Source organism: Dendrobates tinctorius, unplaced genomic scaffold, assembly GCF_039654945.1.
Source record: "Dendrobates tinctorius isolate UK_male_01 unplaced genomic scaffold, ASM3965494v1 ptg000111l, whole genome shotgun sequence".
Classification (NCBI taxonomy): Eukaryota; Metazoa; Chordata; class Amphibia; order Anura; family Dendrobatidae; genus Dendrobates; species Dendrobates tinctorius.
The window spans coordinates 29,913,208-29,937,531 of NW_027361779.1; the positions used below are offsets into that span (position 1 = coordinate 29,913,208).

A 24,324-nucleotide genomic window follows, 5' to 3' on the forward strand; every position below is an offset into this window, starting at 1 on the left:
GCTGTGCAAATGTCAGATTTTTTGCACGGACCCAGTGCTCCATGGAAAAAAAATCGGAAAAAAGTCCAATTTTTGATCCCAGTATCAGATCAAAATTGGCAATGCAATTGGCAATGTCTACGGGCCCATGAAAAAAATTGGACCCCACTTGGATGACATCTAAGTGTGTCTGATTTTCACAGACTGACATAATGCAGAAGGTGGAGAATCCTTTTTTTCCCCCTCTCCATGCCGGAAGAAAACTGATGCAAGGACGGTTTCACATTTGCGCTTTATAGCGCTGCGACGGCCTGCGCACGGCCAGGGCTAAGCCCCGCCCCCTGCCGACTCCCTGCCCGCCCCATCCGGTCATCGCCGCCTACTAGCGCACATGGGCGCTTGCGATCCGCGCACCCTATCTTTAGCATAGGGTGCGCAGATCGTGCGCTAGCAGGATTTTGCCATGCGCTGCGCACTTTTGAAGGTGCGCCCGTGTGCGCCGAACGCAGCATGTTGCATTTCGGCGCGCATGGTGCACCTTCAAAAGTGCGCAGCGCACGGCAAAATCCTGCTAGCGCACGGCCAGCACACGATCTGCGCACCCTATGCTAAAGATAGGGTGCGCAGATTGCAAGCGCCCATGTGCGCTAGTAGGCGGCGATGACCGGATGGGGCGGGCAAGGAGCCGGCAGGGGGCGGGGCTTAGCGGCAGCCGTGCGCAGGCCGTCGCAGCGCTATAAAGTGCAAATGTGAAACCGGCCTAACTCTGATCTGTGCCTGACCGGAGTCTCCAACTCTATTACCGCAGTTGCCGTTAAATCAATTCTGCTCATGACATCCTGTGGTTCCAGTTGTGGTCCTTCTGCTTCCATCGTGCTACTACGTTCTTCATTGTTTCTGCTCAGCCTTCTTGCTGCGCCACCATCATCTGTCCGTGCTTCATTACAGCAGATCATCTGAACTAGATGAGACATAACACCTATCAGTACCAAAAAGAGGATTCAATGGTAGGTTCTATTTAAGGAATCATTCTAATACACAAGAGAGAGATGTTTGCTGAGATTTTTTAGGGATAAATGGTGCAGTTCTAAACTTCACCACTAACACCTCACAGCTACACAATGTGTGAATGGGGTCTTAGTGTTGTTTGAGCAGCTACTTGGACTTGTCTTCCTCAAGATGCTTCTTCTGGGGACACTAAGTGGTTCAGGATAACTTTATACATTCTGTACCAATTGTGATATGTATGATGTGATGTGCCCTGTGATGTCAAGTGATATTTATGATGTCATGTGATATCTATGATGTCATGCGATATCTATGATGTCATGTGCCCTGTGATGTCATGTGATATATATGATGTCATGTGATATCTATGATGTCATGTGCCCTGTGATGTCATGTGTCCTGTCGTAATAACTGCCACTGGTGTGTTATGTATCAAGTTTCCAACATCAAAAGTAGAATTAATAAAACAAAATCACAGGCCGCAAATAACCACCAGCCTCATTTTTTGAGTCATGACGCATATTAAAACCTAAGCATTTGCACCCTTTTATTCTAATCTGTATCACTTAGTTTTCTATGCACTAAAGGAAAACACAGGACGCCATACTGCAATTCCTGATCACAATAAACTGTCAGTTCCCGGTCACCCTTGATCCAACAGGACCAAGAGAGCTGACAATGGAGAACTGTAGCAGTCTGCAATTAAATTTGTTATGATAACATTTTCATATTAATGGCAAAGCTACCCTAAGATGGAACCAAGTGGAGTTGTCTCACTGGCCCACCCCTTTCTATATGCTTTTATTAGAGCACATGGGTGTCATAGCGGGCAAAATCAGCCGATTGCTGAGGGTCTTCAAGACCAGTGACAATGATCAGTTGATTGCCAGCAAATCCTCATTTAGGGAAGGGGTAGTCCAGATTGGTAACACCTGTTAGGCCGGGCTCACACTGGCTTAGTAAAGAACCCAAATGTGCAGATTTTCCTTAGAATCTGATCAATAATTTTTATTAATCATAGAATCATTATAACAATCACAGGACATAGGATATAGCTCTTTTTGATAAGATTTTGGGTGAATGATGCAGTTCTGAGCCCCACTTCTAACCCCTCATCTATACAATTTGTGAGTGAGGTCATAAGTGAAGAGTTCCCTACCTTGACTTGTTCCTTCAAGCTGTCAGACTCTAATGAAACAAGATGGCTCATGTGTTGCATTTTCCTCATTCTATGCCAATTGTGATGTCATATGATGTCTATGATGTTTATGTGCTTTGTGATGTCATCAAAACTGACTGTTTAACCCCTGCCCACCCAATGACATACTTTCATATTGTGAACAGGTTATTTGGATGCAACGGCACAGACAATGAAGGGACAATGGTAATCATCCAAAACTATTTATCTTTCTACCACAGAAAGGAAATCTAACTATAGGGAAATATATATACTGTGTGTATGAAACCAGAAGTTTACATACACTACATAAAAACACATATGTATGTTTTTCTCAAAATCTGACATGAAATCAGAATAAACCTTTGATGTTTTAGGTCAATTAGGATTACCACAATTATTATTTGCCATTTGAGAGAGAGAGAATGTTCTAGTTTCAACTGTAGTATAATGCACACCCCATAGGCAGACTATATATAATATAATGCACCCCCCATAGGCAGACTCTGTATGGAATAATGCACCCCCATAGGCAGACTCTACACTGTATAATGTACCCCCGTAGGAAGACTCTATATAGTATAATGCACCCCCATAGGCAGATGCTATATTGTATAATGCACCACCCATAGGCAGATTCTATATAGTGTAATGCACCCCCATAGGCAGACTCTACACTGTATAAAGCACACCCATAAGCAGACTCTATATTGTATAATGCACTCCCCATAGGCAGACTCTATATAATATAATGCACCCCCCATAGGCAGACTCTGTATGGAATAATGCACCCCCATAGGCAGACTTTACACTGTATAATGTACCCCCGTAGGAAGACTCTATATAGTATAATGCACCCCCATAGGCAGACTCTATATTGTATAATGCACCCCCCATAGGCAGATTCTATATAGTGTAATGCACCCCCATAGGCAGACTCTACACTGTATAAAGCACACCCATAAGCAGACTCTATATTGTATAATGCACTCCCCATAGGCAGACTCTATATACTATAATGCACTCCCTATAGGCAGACTATATATTGTATAACGCATATCCCATAAGCAGACTCTATAGTATAATGCACCCCCATATGCAGACTCTGTGGTATAATACTCCTTCATAGGCAGACTCTATATTGTATAATGCACCCCCCAAAGGCAGACTCTATAGTATAATGCACACCCCAAAGGCAGACTCTATATTGTATAATGCAACCCCGTAGGCAGAATCTATAATGTACAATGCACTCTCCATAGGCAGACTCTATATGGTTAATAAGCACCAGGATACATTTATCATTGAGTTTGTAGCAAAATGTGGGTGCCAATCCCTACTATATTATTAAGAAGTGTACTACCTTATATTATACCCAGATATTAGTGTGTATAACAGTACATTTGGTGGTATTGTATTTATTTCTATGTAGCTACAAAGTGGGCCCCAAGAATGATTTTCTTCGGTAGGCCCAGGGTGCTCCAGTCCAATACTTGCTGGAAGTGTAGGTAGATAGTGAGAGAACATTTCACATGGAGGGCAGGTAAAGAGAGTTAAAACCCACACTACATATAGAGGGCAGGTAGAGAGTGAGAGACAGACCTGGCACTACACAGAGGGCAGGTAGAGAGTGAAAGAACCCCGCTGTACACATGGAGGGCAGGTAGAGAGTGACAGAACCAGTACACATGGAGGGCAGAAAGGGAGTGACAGACCCCATACTACACATGGAGGGCAGGTAGATAGTGACAGACCCCTGCAATACACATGGAAGGCAGAAAGGGAGTGACAGACCCCACAATACACAAAGACAGCAGGTAGGGAGTGACAGACTCCAACCTACTCTTGGAGGGCAGGTAGGGAGTGACAGACCCCACACTACACATAGACGGCAGGTAGGGAGTGACAGACTTCTGCTCTACACATGGAGGGCATGTAGGAAGTGACAGACCGCCACACTACACAAGGAGGGCAGGTAGAGAGTGAAAAAATCCTGCCCTACAAATGGAGGGCAGGTAGGCAGTGACAGACCCTGTACTACACATGGAGGGCAGGTAGAGAGTGACAGAACCCCACACTACACTTGGAGGGCAGGTATGGATTGAGAGACTGCTGCACTACACATGGAGGGCAGGTAGAGCATGACTGACCGCTGCACTACACATGGAGGGTAAGTAGAAAGTGACAGACCCCGCACTACACATGGACGGTAGGTAGGGAGTGACAGACCCCAGAGTATACAAAGGGCAGGTAGAAAGTGACAGACCCCTGCACTACCCAAGGAGGGCAGGCTGAGAATGACAGAACCCCACACTACACATAGAGGGCAGGTAGACAGTGACAGACTGAGTCTAAGAACTCATGAGTGTTCGAAATGCATTCACTTTCTTACAGGCACTTTTTCTGCCAGTATATCCGGTACTAGCATGTCCTATGGCCTATTTTGAACAAATTTTATACATTAAACTGAATAAAGAGAATTGATCTTATTCCTTGGAGCTGGATTCTCCTTTCTTTCTTCAATGTACTTGCAAGGCGTCTGGCAGAGACGTGAATCCGTGCTCAAGGTCCGTTGAATCTAGGACATTTTCTATGGAGAGGGTGAGCTGAATGTCTTCTTGTTCTTTGCAGACAGTGCCAGACCCTGCACTACACATGGAGGAAAGGTAGATAGTTATAGATCCCGCACTACACATGGAAGGCAGGTAGAGAGTGACAGACCTCTGCACTACAGATGCAGGGCATGTAGATAGTAACAGACCCTTGCATTACACATGGAGGGCAGGTAGGGAGTGACAGACTCCTGCACTATACACAGTGGGCAGGTAGATAGTGACAGACTCCACACAGAGGGCAGGTAGAGCATGATATAACCCACAGTGAGAGGAGGCGATGGTGGTGATGTCAGAAGTGGAGAGCTACTCGGAGGCTTCCGGGTCCAAGGTCAACTAGGACAAGTGTGAGAGTCTCTGGCTGGGAGGTGGGGATCCCGGGTTTGATCTTCCGGACACCCTCCCCAAACCCCAAGAACATGCCAAAGTCCTAGGCATCGAATTTGGCCAGGGTGAATACCCCACGAAAAACTGGGAAGGCAGAATCAAAGGTGTCACCCAAAGAGTGGACCAATGGAAGGGTTGGTCTTTGACCCTGAGGGAAAGGGTTGACCTGTGCAAGGCTTTCCTGCTCCCCTTGCTAATCTACCTGTGCAGTGTCTGTGTCTTGCCAGAGCCTCTCTAGACTCGGGTCTACAGTCTGTTCTTTCAGATGTTATGGGGGAATAGTTTGAACCTAGTCAAGCGGGATGTCACTTACCACACGAGGAGACTAGGGGGGTTGAATATGGGGAACCTGGTGGTGTTCCTAGTGAACACCTTTTTGAAGGTCAACGTGGCAAACCTCTGGAAAGAGAGGGCTCCTCCGTGGGTATTCTCCTGCAAGGGATGGTTTCAGCCTTTCTTCCAGGAATGGGAGACAGGGGGAAGATTGAAGGATCTTCGAACACCGCACGGGCATCTCTCGACCTATGTTACCCCGGTTCTGAAAATGATGCGCCGGTGGGGTCTGGGAATGTGGGAGGTGAGGTTGCTCCCGAGGAAACTCCTCGACATGCCGGTCTTGCTTTCGCATTTTCAGAGTCCATTGGCCCTCAAGGACTGCCCAAGTCGGGATCTAGAGGTTGGGTTGAGCGTGCTAAATTCTAATAGGATCCCCAAGAAGTACTGGGACATGAATTGGCGCTGCTTCCAAGGTAAGTTGTATGTGAGGGACAATTTGAAGTACAGGAGCTTCGAGGACAAGAATTGCCCCGTGAGGCTTGTGCTAACATCAGGGCCGGCCCGAACATATAGGCGAACTAGGCGGCCGCCTAGGGCGCCGACCCAAAGGGGGCGACAGAGAAAAAATAGAAAAAATTATAAAAAATCTTTTCAAAAGGCAAAAAGTTTTAGGGATGGAAAGAAAAGTGTACATATTTAAGGGCAAATATGACGCAAGAGAGGTTGGTTGGGTTGGCAACAATTTCGATAGAATCTGAAGTTGCTAAACAAATTAATCTCGGTGACTTAGTGTCATTCTTTTAAAAAAAAAAGGCAAGGAAACAAACATTTTAATTACCTATGGTCGTTTTTGTTTTGTGTTATTGATTACTTTGTATATATTTGTCCTATACAACTTCTCAGAAGATTAAAGAGTTAGGAGAGAGTTAATTAATCATTGTTGTTGTGGTTTATTTTGCTCCTAAATTTATATCCCAAGTTTTCATCTACTGCCAAGAATAGTAGGGGCGCAACAAAATAGTTTCACCTAGGGCGCCGTAATCTCTCGGGCCGGCCCTGGCTAACATGCTGGAAAGCATGGATCACTTCCTGCTCCATTGTTCCTTTAATACAGAGGTGTACAACAGGGTGGGAACTTCCCTTGGTTGGCTACGGCTGGCTACTCTGTCCTATGCCGAGTGGGCCTATGGAGCGTTCGGAGAGGTTGGGAGAAGGGACCGAGTCACTTTATTTATAGTCAGCGCAGTGGTCAGGTACTTCACGTGGAACGCACGAGTTTTAGTTTCGACGCAGAGTAAAATCCTCCGTGTAGACGAAGTTTGTAGCAGCATCCTAGGTGCCCTGGTGAAGGTCCGTTCTCTGGAGTATGAAAGACTCGGTGCCCGGAGGGCGGCCCATCTCTGGAGGGGTTTCTCCTTTGGGGTGCCTTAGTCCGTTAGTACTCCTATATCCTGGTGGTGGGCTGATATCTATTCACTCTAGAGTTTTGTTTTGAATTTCTGTCTCCTGAATAGAAGGTTTGCAGGCATCAAACTTGAGCCTTAAGTGGTGAGGTATGTTGGTTGTGTTCTGTAACATTGGTTTATGTATATATTGTATATAGTGTATTGTATATATTGTGTATAATAGAGGGTCTTAGTTAAGTTGGGTGGGGGGATGGGGAGTTTCAACTGTCATGATAAGAGACTGATCTGGCCTGGGGAAAAATTTTGGGGCCTGATCCTAGTTCGGAGAATTCCTGAACTTTGTGGCCAGAGCTGGATCAGGGGTGGCGGGATAGTTAGTGTAGATGTGCTTTTATATATACAGTGGGGCAAAAAAGTATTTAGTCAGTCAGCAATAGTGCAAGTTCCACCACTTAAAAAGATGAGAGGCGTCTGTAATTTACATCAGAGGTAGACCTCAACTATGGGAGACAAACTGAGAAAAAAAAAATCCAGAAAATCACATGGTCTGTTTTTTTTCCTTGTATTGTATTTTTTTCTAAAAGGAATTAGATTAATTAATTGAGAGATGTAGTATGTAAAATGGGGTCATGTATAGGGGGTTCTGCTGTTCTGGCACCTCAGGGGCTCTGCCATTGTGACATGGTACCCGCAAACCATAACAACAAAATCTGTCCTATATTATGGCACTCCTTCCCTTCTGAGCCTTCCACTGTGCCTGAAAAGTATTTCCCAATTACATGTAGGGTATTGGCGCAATCAGGAGAAATTGAGCAACAAACTGAGAGGTCCATTTTTTTCCTATTAGCCCTTCCTTATAAAAATGAACAACTTGGGGCTCAAACAACATTTTAGTGGCAAAAAAGGAATTCTTTCTTCACCGCCCAATGGTTTAAAATTGTGACACAAATGTGGTGTCAACATGCTCACTGTTTAGGCACATCAGCGGCTCTACAAACATAACATGACGTCCGCTATCTATTCTGGCCAATTTTGCGCTCCAAAAGTCAAATGGCGCCCCTTCCCTTCCAAGCCGTGCCGTGCGCCCAAACAATAGTTTTTCACTACATATGGGGTGTCCGTTTACTCAGGAAAAATTGCACAACAAATTATATGGTCTATTTTAGTCTGTTACCTTATGAAAATGGAAAATTTGGGGCAACTTTTTTTGTGGGAAAATGTAATTTTTTTATTTTACGGCTCAACGTTATAAAACTCTGTGAAGTACCTGCAGGTTCAAGGTGCTCACCATGCAGCTAGATAAATTCCTTAAGGGGAGTAGTATCCAAGATGGAGTCACTTGTGGGAGGTTTCCATTGCTGAAGCACATCAGGGGCTCTGTAAACATGACACAGTGTCCACTATCTATTACAAGCAATTTTGTGTTCCAAAAGTGAAATGGTACCAAACAATGGTTTTCCACCACATTTGGCATGTCGGCGCACTGAAGAGAAATTGCACAACAAATTGTATGGTAAATTTTCTCCTGTTACCCTTGTGAAAATGCAACCCTGTGAAACATCTGAAGGGTTAATAAACTTCTCGCATGTGGTTTCAAGCACTTTTTGGAGTGCAGTTTTAAGAATGTTGTCACTTTAGGGTATTTTCTGTCACATATGCTCCCCAAAGTTACTTCAAATGGCATGTGGTCCCTAAAAAAATTGATTTTCTAAATTTTGGTGGAAAAATTAAAAACTGCTGATCAGTTTTAACCTTTCTAACTTGCTAAGAAAAACGAATTGTTTCACAAAATATGCTGATGTAAAGTAGACATGTGGTAAATGTTATTTTTTTATTTTGTGTGATATAACTATCTAGTTTAAGGGCCTAAAAATAAGTTTGAAAATTGCAACATTTTTGCCAAGATTCCAATATTTTTACAAATAAACACAAAAAAATCAACATAAATTTACTACTAACATAAAGTGCAATGTGTCACAAAAAAAAATTCTCAGAATTACTGAGATTTGTTGAAGAAGCGTTTCAAAGTTATTACCACATAACTTGACCCTGGTCATAATTGTAAGATATGGCCTGGTCATGAATGTGCAAACAGGCTGGGAGGGGTGAACGGGTTTTATATATATATATATATATATATATATATATATATATATATATATATATATATATAAATAATTTTAGCTTTATAGGATGTTAGCTTTTAAGGGCTTGTTCATTTGAGCATAATACGCTTAGGTGAGCTTTCCATGTTTAAATTATGTATCACACTAGCCAATGTCAATCAATAGAGCTGTTCAGATGAGAACTTTTGTTATCATGCGGAAAAAAAAAACTCTGACCCAGCATGAATGACAGCTGCAACTTGTATTCAGCAAGATTTTAAAAGGGAGAAGGGAAATTGAGGAGCTCTCAGTTTGTCTAGGTGGCTAGAAATTGAATTAAACTTTCACAAAGAATTTAATGCCATGCTGATGTAAAGTGACCGCGGGTGGTAAAAATGGTCGAACAGCTGCTCCATTGCACACTGGCACTTTACAGGAAAACCGTGTTCCACTCAGGGCCGATGTTAGGGGCAGGCAGACCAGGCAGCTGACTAGGCCCCCTACTCTCCTCCAGGGGCCCCATCGAGTGGCGTGGCGCTAATAGTGGCACACCATGCAGCTGCTATAGGGCCCATGAGTAAGAGGGGCCCAGAACTGCCCACCCCCACATTGCGCATTCAACCTATCGGCATCATAGATGCCAATACAGATGAAAGCAGTGATGGAGGAGGGAGCGTCAGATGACACTCCCTCTCCCAACACTCCCTCTCTGCCTCTAACTCAGCAGCATGTGCCAGCAGTGGAGCTGATGAGACACGCTGCAGAAGCCAGAGCAGCAGAGGAACAAGGAGGAGAGGTAAGGATTGTATGTGCGTGTGGGGGGGGGCTGCATTATTACAAGGCACACATCTGGCCAAGGTTACAAGAGAATTTCTGCATTACTCAAGGTTCCTAAGAGCACAGTGGCCTCCATAATTCTTAATGGAAGAAATTTGAGACCATCAGAAGTCTTCCTAGACCTGGCCATTCAGCCAAACTGAGCAATCTTGGGAGAAGAGCCTGTGGCTGAGTTCCACAGATGCAGTAGGGAGATAATAATAATAATTTTATTTCTATAGCGCCAACATATTCCACAGCACTTTACATTATAAGATGGGAGAAAGTTCCAAAAATCAACTATCACTGCAGCCCTCCACCCGTTGGGCCTTTGTGGCAGAGTGGCCCGACGGAAGACTCTCTTCAGTGCTAAGCATATGAAAGCCTGCATAGTGTTTGCTAAAAAACATATGAAGACTCCCAGACTATGAGAAATAAGATTCTCTATTCTGATGAGACAAAGATAGAACTTTTTGGTGACAATTCTAAGCGGTATGTATGGAGAATGCCAGGCACTGCTTATCACCTGCCCAATACAATCCCAACAGTGAAACATGGTTGTGGCAGCATCATGCTATGGGGGTGTTTTTCAGCTGCAGGGACAGGATGGCTGGTTATAATTGACGGAAACAAGAATGCGGCAAAGTACAGATATTGTAAGGATTCCAGACTTTCATTTGTGCCTGTTCGCCATTATCCAAGATGGAGTCTTGTATCTCGCCTTGTCATGGAACTTCCTGTCTGTTCCGATTATTTAAGTCCAGGCCATGTGTTCCTTTTTGCCTGAGTATTTTGTTGTTCTTGGCTCCTGAGCTCCTGCATGTCTACTGGTGAACTCCCTCCTGCTGCTGCTCGTTACTCGGTGCTCTGCCTCATTTTGCTGCCTTCTGTCCTCTGTGCGTCTCCCTGATGCTGTCTGTGCTTAACTACTGTCTGGACTTCTAGTGTGGAACTATTTGCCTCTGGATCTGCTAAGGCCTCTAAAGAATCCTGGCATCACCATCTCCTCTAGGCTTGTGTTTGTTGGGATGTGGTGTGGGACTTGTACGGGACTTTCAGCCCAATAAAGGTGCAAATAGTGACCTTCTCCTGTTAATGCCACTCCCACATAATGCTGGTCTTCTACATTTCAGTGCCGTGTGCATTTTCACCCATATGATTGCTGGACTTCTACACTTTAGTGCTGTGTGCATGCTCATTCATAATATAACTAGACTTCCTTATTAAACGCAGTGTGCTTACTCTCATACTTACTGCAGGACTCCCACATTTAGTGCTTTGTATACACCTGCATCATATTACTGTTGGACTGGTTCATATTAGCGGTTGCACCCCGCTCTTCAGTTACACTGGACATTTCCATATTGTGCTGTGCATTTGTTAGTGTTGCAGGAAGTGCTCTGTTAGTTTTGCTTTACTTGCATCATTTTATATTGTGCTGTATTTTTGTTACTTTTGCAGGAAGTGCTCTGTTAGTTTTGTTTCACGTGCATTATTCTATATTGTGCTGTGTTTTTGTTACTATTGCTGGAAGTGCTCTGTTAGTTTTGTTTCTCTTGTTAATATTTTCATTTACATCAACTTTGGTCTCAGTTTTGCATAGGTGCTTCAGGATTTAAGTAATCAGATAACCCCTGGGGCAGCCATTGCCAACTAGCCCTCCCAAGTTACCACCAATTAGGTTCAGTAGAGACAACTACACGTTTCATGGGTTTGTAAATCAATACCTTTTGTATTTTGATGTGCATGCCGCCCACTTCCTTACTGATAGATTCAAGATTTTATGTATAATCATGTAAGTTACTTCCCGCTCTCTCGCGTGGGCAAATCCGTTTATGGAAACTTATGACCCTCGTTTGAATAACCTTGAAGGCTTTGTTGCTGCAATGTCTATGATGTTTGATGATACTGATCGTCGCACTACAGCAGAGACCGCCTTTTTATCATTACGTCAAGGTAAGCCTTCTGTCATTGACTATGCTACCTCCTTTTTATAGTTGTATTTCCTATGTTGGATACCCATTATTTTAGGTTTGTACTCTTTTTTATGTATTTTAACCCTTTATTTTCTTTGCAGCTATTTCAGTACCTATGATGTGTTCAGGACCTTCATCAAGCACCTATGTGATGTCATACCCATGGCTTCAGAACGGCACTGTTACACTTTTTCTATGCACAATGCACATTAACATATTTGCATTTTATTTAATGTGGAAAGCTTTTTGTCATTATACTCTCGTAATGCATAGTATATATTAATATGATTGTATTAGAATATGAAATGTACTGTTTACTTCACTGTGTAATACATTGGATTTTCTATCCAGCTAACATGACATAATGAATTGTTCCACATTGCCATATGCATAGTATTTTCTATGTAATTATTTGACTGTTTCCTATATATATCGTATACTGTATATGTGCGCCACATGGGACCCTTATGGAAATAATATGGTATAACTAATTGTTCCATATAATGCTGGGACCTAGATATTGTTACAGTTGTAGCCAAAAGTATTGACACCCCTGCAATTTTGTCAGATAATACTCAGTTTCTTCCTGAAAATGATTGCAAACACAAATTCTTTGGTATTATTATCTTCATTTAATTTGTCTTAAATGAAAAAACACAAAAAGAATTGTCCTAAAGCCAAATTGGATATAATTCCACACCAAACATAAAAAAGAGGGTGGACAAAAGTATTGGCACTGTTCGAAAAATCATGTGATGCTTCTCTAATTTGTGTAATTAACAGCACCCGTAACTTACCTGTGGCACCTAACAGGTGTTGGCAATAACTAAATCACACTTGCAGCCAGTTAACATGGATTAAAGTTGACTCAACCTCTGTCCTGTGTCCTTGTGTGTACCACATTGAGCATGGAGAAAAGAAAGAAGACCAAAGAACTGTCTGAGGACTTGAGAAACCAAATTGTGAGGAAGCATGAGCAATCTCAAGGCTACAAGTCCATCTCCAAAGACCTGAATGTTCCTGTGTCTACCGTACGCAGTGTCATCAAGAAGTTTAAAGCCCATGGCACTGTGGCTAACCTCCCTAGATGTGGACGGAAAAGAAAAATTGACAAGAGATTTCAACGCAAGATTGTGCGGATGTTGGATAAAGAACCTCGACTAACATCCAAACAAGTTCAAGCTGCCCTGCAGTCCGAGGGTACAACAGTGTCAACCCGTACTATCTGTCGGCGTCTGAATGAAAAGGGACTGTATGGTAGGAGACCCAGGAAGACCCCACTTCTTACCCCGAAACATAAAAAAGCCAGGCTGGAGTTTGCCAAAACTTACCTGAAAAAGCCTAAAACGTTTTGGAAGAATGTTCTCTGGTCAGATGAGACAAAAGTAGAGCTTTTTGGGCAAAGGCATCAACATAGAGTTTACAGGAGAAAAAAAGAGGCATTCAAAGAAAAAAACACGGTCCCAAACATGGCGGAGGTTCCCTGATGTTTTGGGGCTGCTTTGCTGCCTCTGGCACTGGACTGCTTGACCGTGTGCATGGCATAATGAAGTCTGAAGACTATCAACAAATTTTGCAGCATAATGTAGGGTCCAGTGTGAGAAAGCTGGGTCTCCCTCAGAGGTCATGGGTCTTCCAGCAGGACAATGACCCAAAACACACTTCAAAAAGCAATAGAAAATGGTTTGAGAGAAAGCACTGGAGACTTCTAAGGTGGCCAGCAATGAGTCCAGACCTGAGTCCCATAGAACACCTGTGGAGAGATCTAAAAATGGCAGTTTGGAGAAGGCACCCTTTGAATATCAGGGACCTGGAGCAGTTTGCCAAAGAAGAATGGTCTAAAATTCCAGCAGAGCATTGTAAGAAACTCATTGATGGCTAGCGGAAGCGGTTGGTCGCAGTTATTTTGGCTAAAGGTTGTGCAACCAAGTATTAGGCTGAGGGTGCCAATACTTTTGTCTGGCCCATTTTTGGAGTTTTGTGTGAAATGATCAATGTTTTGCTTTTTGCTTCATTCTCTTTTGTGTTTTTTCATTTAAGACAAATTAAATGAAGATAATAATACCAAAGAATTTGTGATTGCAATCATTTTCAGGAAGAAACTGAGTATTATCTGACAAAATTGTAGGGTGTCAATACTTTTGGCCACAACTGTAGTTATATTGCCTCCTATTGGAATCACATTGCTGGCTGTGCGCGTGCGCTGTGTTATGTCCCTTGGTCCTCCTGTCCCGGGCTTCTCCGCGCCTCTGACTCGCACCGAGGCTCCTCCCCGCTTGCACGTCATGATGCATGACGCCTTGGACACCTCAGGACCTGAGACTTCCACCGCGCATGCGCCGTTTACACCAGCACTCATTGGCCCACTCGGACCATGTGACCGATCACGGGGATATTTGAAGGTCCTTCTTTCACATCACCACCATCCCCTTGATAAAGCGGCGTTGTGAGCCAGCGAAACGCACGTCGGGGGCGGACATCTGGACGGGGGACCTCTGTACTATTGTTACCTTACCCTGGTAAGCCCTTGCATTATATTTTTGATGGGAATTTTCCCAGGCGTTACAATGGGTCTTAATATGGACTTTATTATCAGGGGATTTAACTCAATGGGACTTTCTACTTTCTACACGTGATTTCATGTGCTGGTCCTCCTCCTTTTCTCCGTATTTGTACTGGTCTTGGATTTAATTGAGCATTGTAACTTTTTGTGTGTGACTTTATATGTCTTAAATTTAATAAAGCTTGTTACCCTTTTTAACATAAGTTCATCATCCTTGACTCATATTTTTCTCCTGGTGTTTGATATGTTATTAGAGTGAATGTTTGAGTTAAGGACAGTCCACCATTGTGTGAATTTGTTCCTTTATTTGTATTGAATTAACATGCAGCTGGAGGTGTTCTCATTGACTTTAGACGGCTGGCGATGGATACAATTTGGGACTATTACGCCCAATTACCCATTTCTCTAGTCACCTTCCACGACAGCCACCTTGGAGGTTGTCTCCCTGCCCTAATAGGGGACAGGAAGCACAAAGAGGTTAAATAACCCTCCCCTTCCTGCTACCTCCAGTGTTTTTCCTGTCCCCTATCGGGGCATGAAGAAGTTACAAGGGGCTGCCGTGGCCAGCAAGCGGAGCCTCTATATGCTTGCCGTGGCAAGCAAGCGGAGCCTCTATACTTACAGCTGGGCAGCCGAGGTCGGGGGGTTCGCCTCTCCTCCTCAGAGCGCTGCTCCCGTCTCCACCGCTGGTGTGACTCGGGACTTCCTCCGCCCCTCCCGCGCCCTCCGGGGTAAAGCGGGGCGGTGTAGTGCCTACCGGGGTCCTCCAGCAGCTCCCCAGCTTCCTCCTTCCTCCCACGCTGCGATTCGGAGGCCGCGCGCACGTTGGGGGGGTGGGCTCTCGACCGGAAGTGACGGTGGCGCGCACTTCCGGTTTGCGTTCCCCAGCGTTCCTGTGATGGGAAACGCGCGCTGGCACCCGGGGACCCAGGGGAAACCCTCAAAAAGGATCCTATGGCAGCAAGGGTCGAACGATAGTTCCTCCCCAGGGACAGGAGGAAGGAGGAGCACCAAACAATAGACGCTGCAACACCCACATAAGGGTGCCACTGCTCCAGGTAAGCGCAGTGTGTCTGTGGTGTGGCTGCAGACATGGATGGTGAAAAGCACTCAACTGCTGCATCTGCGGAGCCCAGCGTTTCCCCTCCTACAGTGAGTAGCAGGGCCGGTCCCTTATCTGTCAAAATTGGTGGCATGGGTCTGAAGCCTTCTCACTCTTCTTACAGGAGGACAAGGCCTCTGCCCCAAGAAACCCCCGCAAGTGTGGTATATGTGGTGCCAGGTTTCCTTCTGATTATAAAAAAGTTATGCCAACCCTGTACGCAGAATATCCTGCGCACCGAGCAACCCTCCCTATTTGACAGCATAAAGACTCTCATTAGGCAGGAGGTCCAGACCTCCATGGCAGCCCACACCCCGGTGACCCAGGGCCCTCCTCTAAAAAAGAGGAAAAGGGTGCCTACGGAAGCAGACTCAGATTCGGGGGAAGTCCGTTCCTCAGGGTCGGAGGATATTTGGGAGAATGAGGGCTCCACATCCACCTCAAACATGACGCGAAAAAATACTATTTCTCCTCTGAAGATATGGTGGAGTTAGTCTCCATGGTGAGAAATACCATGGGAGTGGAGGAGGAGGAGGTCAAGCTCTCAGTCCAAGATGAGATGTTTGGGGGGTTGAAACCCAGAGGTAGAAAGGGTTTCCCGGTTCATGAAGTTATACAGGATCTGATAGCTCAGGAGTGGTCCTCCCCTGAGAAGGCTCTCAGTGTGCCCTCTGAACTAAAAAATCGCTTTCCCCTCGAAGGTGACAACTCTATGTGGGAGGTCCTTAAAATAAATGTTCAAGTTTCTAAAATTGCTAGGAAGACGTCCCTTCCCTTTGAGGATGCTTCCCAGTTGAAGGATCCTATGGATCGCAAAATAGAAAGTCATCTTAAAAAATCCTGGGAAGCTTCTATGAACCTGCTCAAAGCAAATATTGCGTCCACTTGCGTAGCCAGATCTGTTCCTCTGGCTGCGTACGTTGGAGGACCACCTCTCAGGGGGTACCCCCAGAGAGGAAATCTTAGATTCCCTTTCAATCCTCCAGAAAGCAACAGGTTATTTAGCCGATGCTTCAGGAGAAACGGTGCGGGTAGCAGCAAGGTCCCTAGTCCTTTCAAATTTGGCCAGAAGAGCCTTGTGGCTGAAGTCATGGGGAGGCGACATCACCTCTAAGACAAAACTCTGTGCCATCCCCTTCCAGGGGCGCCACGTGTTTGGGCCAGTCTTGGATGACATCCTTGAAAAGGCTTCCGACAAAAACAAATCACTGCCGGATCAGAGAGCCACCAAAAGACGATTTTTTCGTCCCTCAAGATAGCAGACCTCTCAGAAGGTATTCAGAGGGAAAGGCAAGACAGGACAATGGAGCTACCCGAAAGGGGGTAAAGGGAGAAACATCCTTGTGCCCCAGCAGCAACAGCCCCCGGATAAACAGTGACTCCCAGGTCGGGGGTCGTCTCACTCAGTTTCTCGCCCAATGGCCGACCACGACCTCGAACCAGTGGATCCTGCATACTATACAGTTTGGACTGAAACTGGAGTTCAAGCCCCCCCCCCCCCCCCCACATGCTCTGAGAATTATCCCGGCACAGTCCCACAGTCTCCAAAAGGTCCTACTTCTTCAAATAGAAGATCTATTACGGGAAGGAGTGATCTCGTATGTACCTCCACAAGAGGTTGGAAGAGGACATTACTCCTGCCTGTTCCTGATAAAAAAAGCCCTCAGGAAAGCACAGGCTTATCATAAATCTGAAACCCCTGAATCGCTTCATCAAATACCGAAGGTTCAAGATGGAGTCAGTGAAATCGGCAATTCCTCTTAATGGACGGGGCTGGCAGATGGCTACAATAGATCTAAGGGACGCTTATTACCACGTCCCAATTCATCCGGATCACCGGAAGTTCCTGAGGTTTGCGGTCTCCCATGACCAGGGGATCAGCCATCTCCAGTTCAACGCCCTGCCATTTGGCGTATCCCCGGCACCAAGGGTATTTACGAAAATCATGAGGGAAGCAGTCATTTCTATTTGTCTTCAGGGGATATGCATTGTGCCATATCTAGATGATCTGCTGATCGTCGCTCCGTCGGTATTCAGGCTGAACCAGGACGTATCGAAGACCCTGCAGATACTCGAATTCCTAGGGTGGATACCGAATCTCCAGAAGTCAGTCCTCTATCCCTCCCCAAGGAAAAAATTCCTGGGAATCCTCTTGGATTCGGAAAAGAGGTCGTCCTTTCTTCCCGAGGATCGTCAAGCAGACCTTCGTCAGAGAATAGCCTGGTTCAGAGAGCAAAGGGCACCGACGCTGAGGGACGCCATGTCTATCCTGGGTTCCCTGACAACGTGCATTCAGGTGGTATCCTGGGCACAAGCACACACGCAAGTCCTCCAGTCATACGTCCTGGTAAACGCAAGGAAGTATCCAAACAACCTGTCAAAAGGGTTCCACTTCCAGGACACGTAAAATCGGCCCTCTTGTGGTGGCTGAATTACCGAAACTTGAGACGAGGGATAAGCTGGGACCAGCTTCCTCTAACAATACTGTGTACCGATGCCAGTCTGAGAGGTTGGGGAGCCGTGGTGGAGGAGTCGTACTTCCAGGGACAGTGGCCCCAGGATATAAGATCCAGATCCTCAAACATAAGGGAATTGACGGCAGTGGAAGAATCACTGAAAGTCGCGTCTTCCCTTATCAAGAACCATCACGTTCGGATATACTCCGACAACGTAACCACGGTGGCATATCTCAAACACCAGGGGGGCACGAAGTACGCCAATCTAAAGAAGGTGGCAACAAGGATCTTCCTCTGGGCAGAGAAGCACCTGTTATCCATCTCCTGAAGGGGTCGGAAAATATCCAGGCGGACTTCCTAAGCAGGAAAGATGTCCATCCGGGAGCGTGGTGTCTGAACAAGGAGGTCTTCCAGGCTCTAGCCTCGAGATGGGGAGAACCAGAAGTCGACCTATTTGCAAGTGCGCAAAACGCAAAGACGACAACCTACTTCTCCCTCAGTCCCACGTACGGAGCCCAGGAGATGGATGCATTCGCTCATCCCTGGGTCTTCAGACTGGCCTACGCCTTTTCCCCGATCCCTATGCTGGCAAGAAGGTTACAGAAGATCAGAGCAGACAGGGTCACGACAATCCTGGTGGCTCCTATGTGGCCGGGACGAAGCTGGTACAGCGCCCTGCTGGACATGGCCCAGGAAGGTCCCTTGCTCCTACCCCAAAAGACCAACCTCCTTTTCCAGGGTCCCTTACTGCACCCAAACCCCAGCAAGTTATGTCTAGCGGCTTGGTTATTGAGGCCAACATTCTAAAAGCCAAGGGGCTATCGGATGAAGTAATCCGAACCCTTCAAAAAAGTAGAAAGCCGGTAACCAATGCCATTTATGGCAAAATATGGAAAAAAAATTCTTTCTGGTGCTTTCCAGGGGCCCCTGATCCCTCCCATTCCAATATTGCCCAGGTCCTAGATTTCCTACAAAAAGGATTAGATCTAGGAGCACACTAAGAGTACAAGTATCTGCCCTTAGCTCCTTTTTTGACCAAAAGCTAGCCAAACACCGCTGGGTCAAGCGATTCATGACCGCTGCAAGCAGAATTCGCCCTTCGCTCCCTAGTCGGGGTTCCCCCCTGGGATCTTAATATAGTGCTCAATAATCTAACACAGGCCCCGTTTGAGCCCCTGTCATAAATTCCACTAAGAATTCTCACACTCAAAACAGCCTTTCTTGTAGCAATCACCACGGCTAGACGGGTGGGGGAGCTACAGGCCCTATCGGTACAGGAACCATACCTTCTGCTCAATTTGGACAGTATAGTACTGCGCCTAGACCCCTCCTTTATGCCTAAAGTGGTGTCAGATTTCCATAGAGGTCAGGATATCGTGTTGTCCTCATTTTGCCCAAATCCTTCTAACTCAAAAGAAGAAAAATTTCAAACCTTGGATGTCCGCAGAGTGGTTCTCCGCTACCTCGAATCAACCAGGGACTGGAGAATCGATCAGAACCTGTTCCTTCAATATTCAAGTCGGAATAAAGGGAAGAAAGCGGCAAAAAACACGATAGCGGGTTGGATCAAACAATCCGTCTCCCTGGCATATTCTTCAAGAAATCTCTCTCCTCCCGAGTCGCTAAAAGCCCACTCTACTCGAACAGTCGCTACATCCTGGGAAGCAAGGGGGAACGCATCTTCGGAGCATATATGCAGAGCTGCTATCTGGTCCTCTGTACACACCTTTACCAGACACTATAGGTTAAATTTCAATAGGGATCTAACATTCGGCAGACGCGTCCTGCAGGCCGTAGTCCCTCCCTAAGAAATTTGCGTTGGTATGACTCCAAGGTGGCTGTCGTGGAAGGTGACTAGAGCAAATAGAATTAGACTTACTGGTAATTCGGTTTCTAGGAACCTTCCACGACAGCATTAATTTCCCTCCCTATATAACAAGTTTACCGGATGATTCCTGCTCTACTGGCGGTAACTGTTCTTGCTAGTATGTCCAGAAAAAACACTGGAGGTAGCAGGAAGGGGAGGGTTATTTAACCTCTTTGTGTTTCCTGTCCCCTATTAGGGCGGGGAGACAACCTCCAAAGTGGCTGTCGTGGAAGGTTCCTAGAAACCGAATTACCGGTAAATCTAATTCTAGTTTTTAAGAGGGGATTGTCTAGTGTGATGAAAGACGAGTTAGCTAATGCAGATGCTCACAAGAGTTAGACGCTTTTATACAGCATTATGTACGCATTGACATACAAATTACTGACCGTAGACAGGAGAGATTTTCAGCCTCTAATTGTGTCACTAACTCCTCCCTTTCTTCTAAAGATCCTACGGGCAAACCCTCTTGGGAGGCTGAACCAGTTCCCATGTAGGTGGATGCTTTACAGCAGCGCAAGATTAACGAGCGCAGGGTGCATCATTTTCGGTAAAGTCTGTGTTTTTACTGCGGTCAGTCAGAACACTTCCTTATCAACTGTGCCAAGTGGCCTCGCAAGGTACTGGCCATGGTAGGGGAATTTGAGAATCAGGATGCTGAATCTATTAACATCTGAGTAGTTTTTCTGTGAATGCCATCTTTCATTCTCTGTCTGTGACTGCTTCTCCCAAAACACAGAGGAATAAAGAGACACATTGCTCCCTTCCCATTAAGATCAGGTTGTCAGGACAATGGATTCCCTGCGCAACTATGGTGGATTCAGAGGCAGGAGGTAATTTTATGGACTTAACCTTTGCCAAGGAACATGGCAGACTCAGCAGAGAGCTACCCCGGTAACAATGGAAATGGTGGATGGTTTTCCTCTAGCTTCTGGACCAGTAGATCAGGAAACTGTAACTTTGGAAGTTTTCATTGAACGCGACCATCAGGAAATGTTATCCTTTATGTTGACTTCCTCATCACATTTCCCTTTAATTTCAGAAATTCTATGGCTACAGTTGCAGAATCCTATTATCAACTGGGAGACCAAGGAAATCACTTTCCCATAAAGGGAAACACCAGTGACAATCCAGGCAAGTTCTCGGGATACGGAAGGTACCACTGAGGTATCTTTGCTACCATCTATTTATAATGAATTTTCGAATGTTTGTGAAAAGAAGATGGCAGACCAGTTTCCTCCTCACAGACCTTATGATTGTCCCATTGAACTGCTTCCGGGGGCAGCTATTCCATTCAAGAATGTCTACCCACTAGCAGTTCAGGAGCTACAGACTTTGAAGCAGTGGCGTAGCAACTGTTTGTGGCACCCGGGGCGGACGAAAAATTTGCCGCCCCTTTGGTCGTTGATAATCCGGAAACATCCGAAGAGCCCACACTACACTCAAAGATCTAATTTTTAGTCTGCTACTAACTCTGCTGTTATTATTTCTAAATTTCTAGAAATCTAGGTCCTTGTGCATGACTTGATCTTGTGGCCCTATTTACATACATAAATATAATCACAATACACCGGCGCTCCCAGCAGTACCCACTAAAGCTGCAGGTGCTCAAGACGTTACTGTGCAAATAACTGGCAATGACAATAGTTGCAAAATATATAACAAATAGTGCACCGCGCTGAAGTTGCTGCTATACAGGTAAAGATTATCTGTTATCAGTGATTGATAACTGAAAAGGATGTAAAAAGTGCGGCATATAAATAAAATCCATTCATGCCTACCTTAGGATAAAACGGACGGTGCTTAGGTAACAGAAGGTCCTCCTGGGCACTGGAACAGGAAGACGTAATCTGAGCCATACACCGGTGATCGCACAGGATCGTACTCGTACCGACGACACGTAAGCTGGAATGAGTGCACCAGATGGAGGGAGGCTGGGGACCGGAGAGCGTCCTCCCGAATCACCAGCAGAATAGTGAGTGCAGCTCTGGAATATAATACAGGAGGTAACTCAGGATCAGTAATGTAATGTATGTACACAGTGACTGCACCAGCAGAATAGTGAGTGCAGCTCTGGAGTATAATACAGGAGGTAACTCAGGATCCGTAATGTATGCACACAGTGACTGCACCAGCAGAATAGTGAGTGCAGCTCTGGGGTATAAAACAGGCTGTAACTCAGGATCAGTAATGTACTGTATGTACACAGTGACTGCACCAGCAGAATAGTGAGTGCAGCTCTGGGGTATAATACAGGCTGTAACTCAGGATCAGTAATGTACTGTATGTACACAGTGACTGCACCAGCAGAATAGTGAGTGCAGCTCTGGAGTATAATACAGGAGGTAACTCAGGATCCGTAATGTATGCACACAGTGACTGCACCAGCAGAATAGTGAGTGCAGCTCTGGGGTATAATACAAGATGTAACTCCAGAGCAGTAATGTATGTACACAGTGACTGCACCAGCAGAATAGTGAGTGCAGCTCTGGAGGATAATACAGGATGTAACTCAGGATCAGTAATGTATGTACACAGTGACTGCACCAGCAGAATAGTGAGTGCAGCTCTGGGGTATAATACAGGAGGTAACTCAGGAACAGTAATGTAATGTATGTACACAGTGACTGCACCAGCAGAATAGTGAGTGCAGCTCTGGAGTATAATACAGGAGGTAACTCAGGATCAGTAATGTATGTAAACAGTAACTGCACCAGCAGAATAGTGAGTGCAGCTCTGGGGTATAAAACAGGCTGTAACTCAGGATCAGTAATGTACTGTATGTACACAGTGACTGCACCAGCAGAATAGTGAGTGCAGCTCTGGGGTATAATACAGGCTGTAACTCAGGATCAGTAATGTACTGTATGCACACAGTGACTGCACCAGCAGAATAGTGAGTGCAGCTCTGGGGTATAATACAGGCTGTAACTCAGGATCAGTAATGTACTGTATGTACACAGTGACTGCACCAGCAGAATAGTGAGTGCAGCTCTGGAGTATAATACAGAATGTAACTCCGGAATAAACACACACACACCAAGAGGCAGCACTTACATCCATAATCAATAGGAGACAGCCCGCAGCAGGTGTCAGGATAATGGCTGATGTATATGACATGTATGGAGCAGGCAGCACACAGAGGAGGTCAGTGATGGCAGAGGAGTTCACAGACATTGACAGTACACTCAGGACACAGCAGCCATGTCACTACCTGGCTGCAGCCGATGACTCTGGTAACGTCCTCCAGCAGCAGCAGCCCCAGGACCCGGCTCCGCAGCCGCGGTGTCTCCTCTCAGTCCCTGCTCCTCCCCATGCTCACTGTTGGGCGCACCCCGCACCAGTCCCGCTGCCCAAGTCTTCCCTATTTCCGGCACTGTGTCACTGGTGGGAGGATCCTCCGGCTCCAGCCGAGTGCTCGGGTGTGACTGCACATAGTGACAGCACAGACGGTGACAGTGTGTTTGTACGGACACAGCGACAATATATATACAGCCACGGCGACAGTACAGCCAAAATCTGCTGCTCCGCGGCAGCATGTGACAGAGAGAGACAGGCAGGATCTGGGATGATCATCTCTGTTAGAGTGAGAGCCGGGTACGGAGCGCTGATGCGCCGCCGCTTCTCTGTTCTCCCGCGGAGTCCTGAATGATTACCTCCTCCTGAGGTGACATGCTGGACTGTATGCAGCGCTGATGCGCCGCCGCCGGTTCTCTGTCCTCCCGCGGAGTCCCGAACGATTACCTCCTCCTGAGGTGACATGCTATAAGCTGACCGCCGGAAATGAGGTCAGCGGTCATTTCCGGCGGTCAGCTTACAGCACGTCATTTTCGGTGGAACGTGATGTGTGGCTCAGAGTGATGTATTTTGCGGCCATACACCGCGATCGTGGGCTAGAAAGCTTCCCGGCCAGGACGGCGGGATACGGACCCAAAATCGGGACTGTCCCGCGGGAATCGGGACGGTTGGGACCTATGCCCACGCGGCTCCGCTCCGTACACACATGACTCCGCTCCATACACCTCGTACACGCAGCTCCGCTCTATAAGCATCTCTGCTCCGTACACCTCGTACACGCAGCTCCGCTCTATAAGCATCTCTGCTCCGTACACCTCGTACACGCAGCTCCGCTCTATAAGCATCTCTGCTCCGTACACCTCGTACACGCAGCTCCGCTCTATAAGCATCTCTGCTCCGTACACCTCGTACACGCAGCTCCGCTCTATAAGCATCTCTGCTCCGTACACCTCGTACACGCAGCTCCGCTCTATAAGCATCTCTGCTCCGTACACCTCGTACACGCAGCTCCGCTCTATAAGCATCTCTGCTCCGTACACCTCGTACACGCAGCTCCGCTCTATAAGCATCTCTGCTCCGTACACCTCGTACACGCAGCTCCGCTCTATAAGCATCTCTGCTCCGTACACCTCGTACACGCAGCTCCGCTCTATAAGCATCTCTGCTCCGTACACCTCGTACACGCAGCTCCGCTCTATAAGCATCTCTGCTCCGTACACCTCGTACACGCAGCTCCGCTCTATAAGCATCTCTGCTCCGTACACCTCGTACACGCAGCTCCGCTCTATAAGCATCTCTG

The 24,324-nt window shown here is 46.2% G+C and overlaps 1 long non-coding RNA gene across 2 annotated transcripts; it reads right to left on the reverse strand.

Annotated features, from left to right (window-relative positions):
- Window positions 1-695: 695 nt before the first annotated feature.
- Window positions 696-23,474, reverse strand: LOC141100874 (uncharacterized). 2 transcript variants are annotated; one of them, XR_012234810.1, is made up of 3 exons: window positions 22,942-23,474; window positions 21,509-21,714; window positions 696-958 (listed from the first exon to the last, which is right to left on the reverse strand). It is a non-coding gene; the product is annotated as an uncharacterized lncRNA (long non-coding RNA). The 2 variants fall into 2 exon arrangements; XR_012234809.1 differs by having other exon boundaries at window positions 698-940; window positions 22,942-23,469.
- Between the last annotated feature and the right edge of the window lie 850 nt (window positions 23,475-24,324).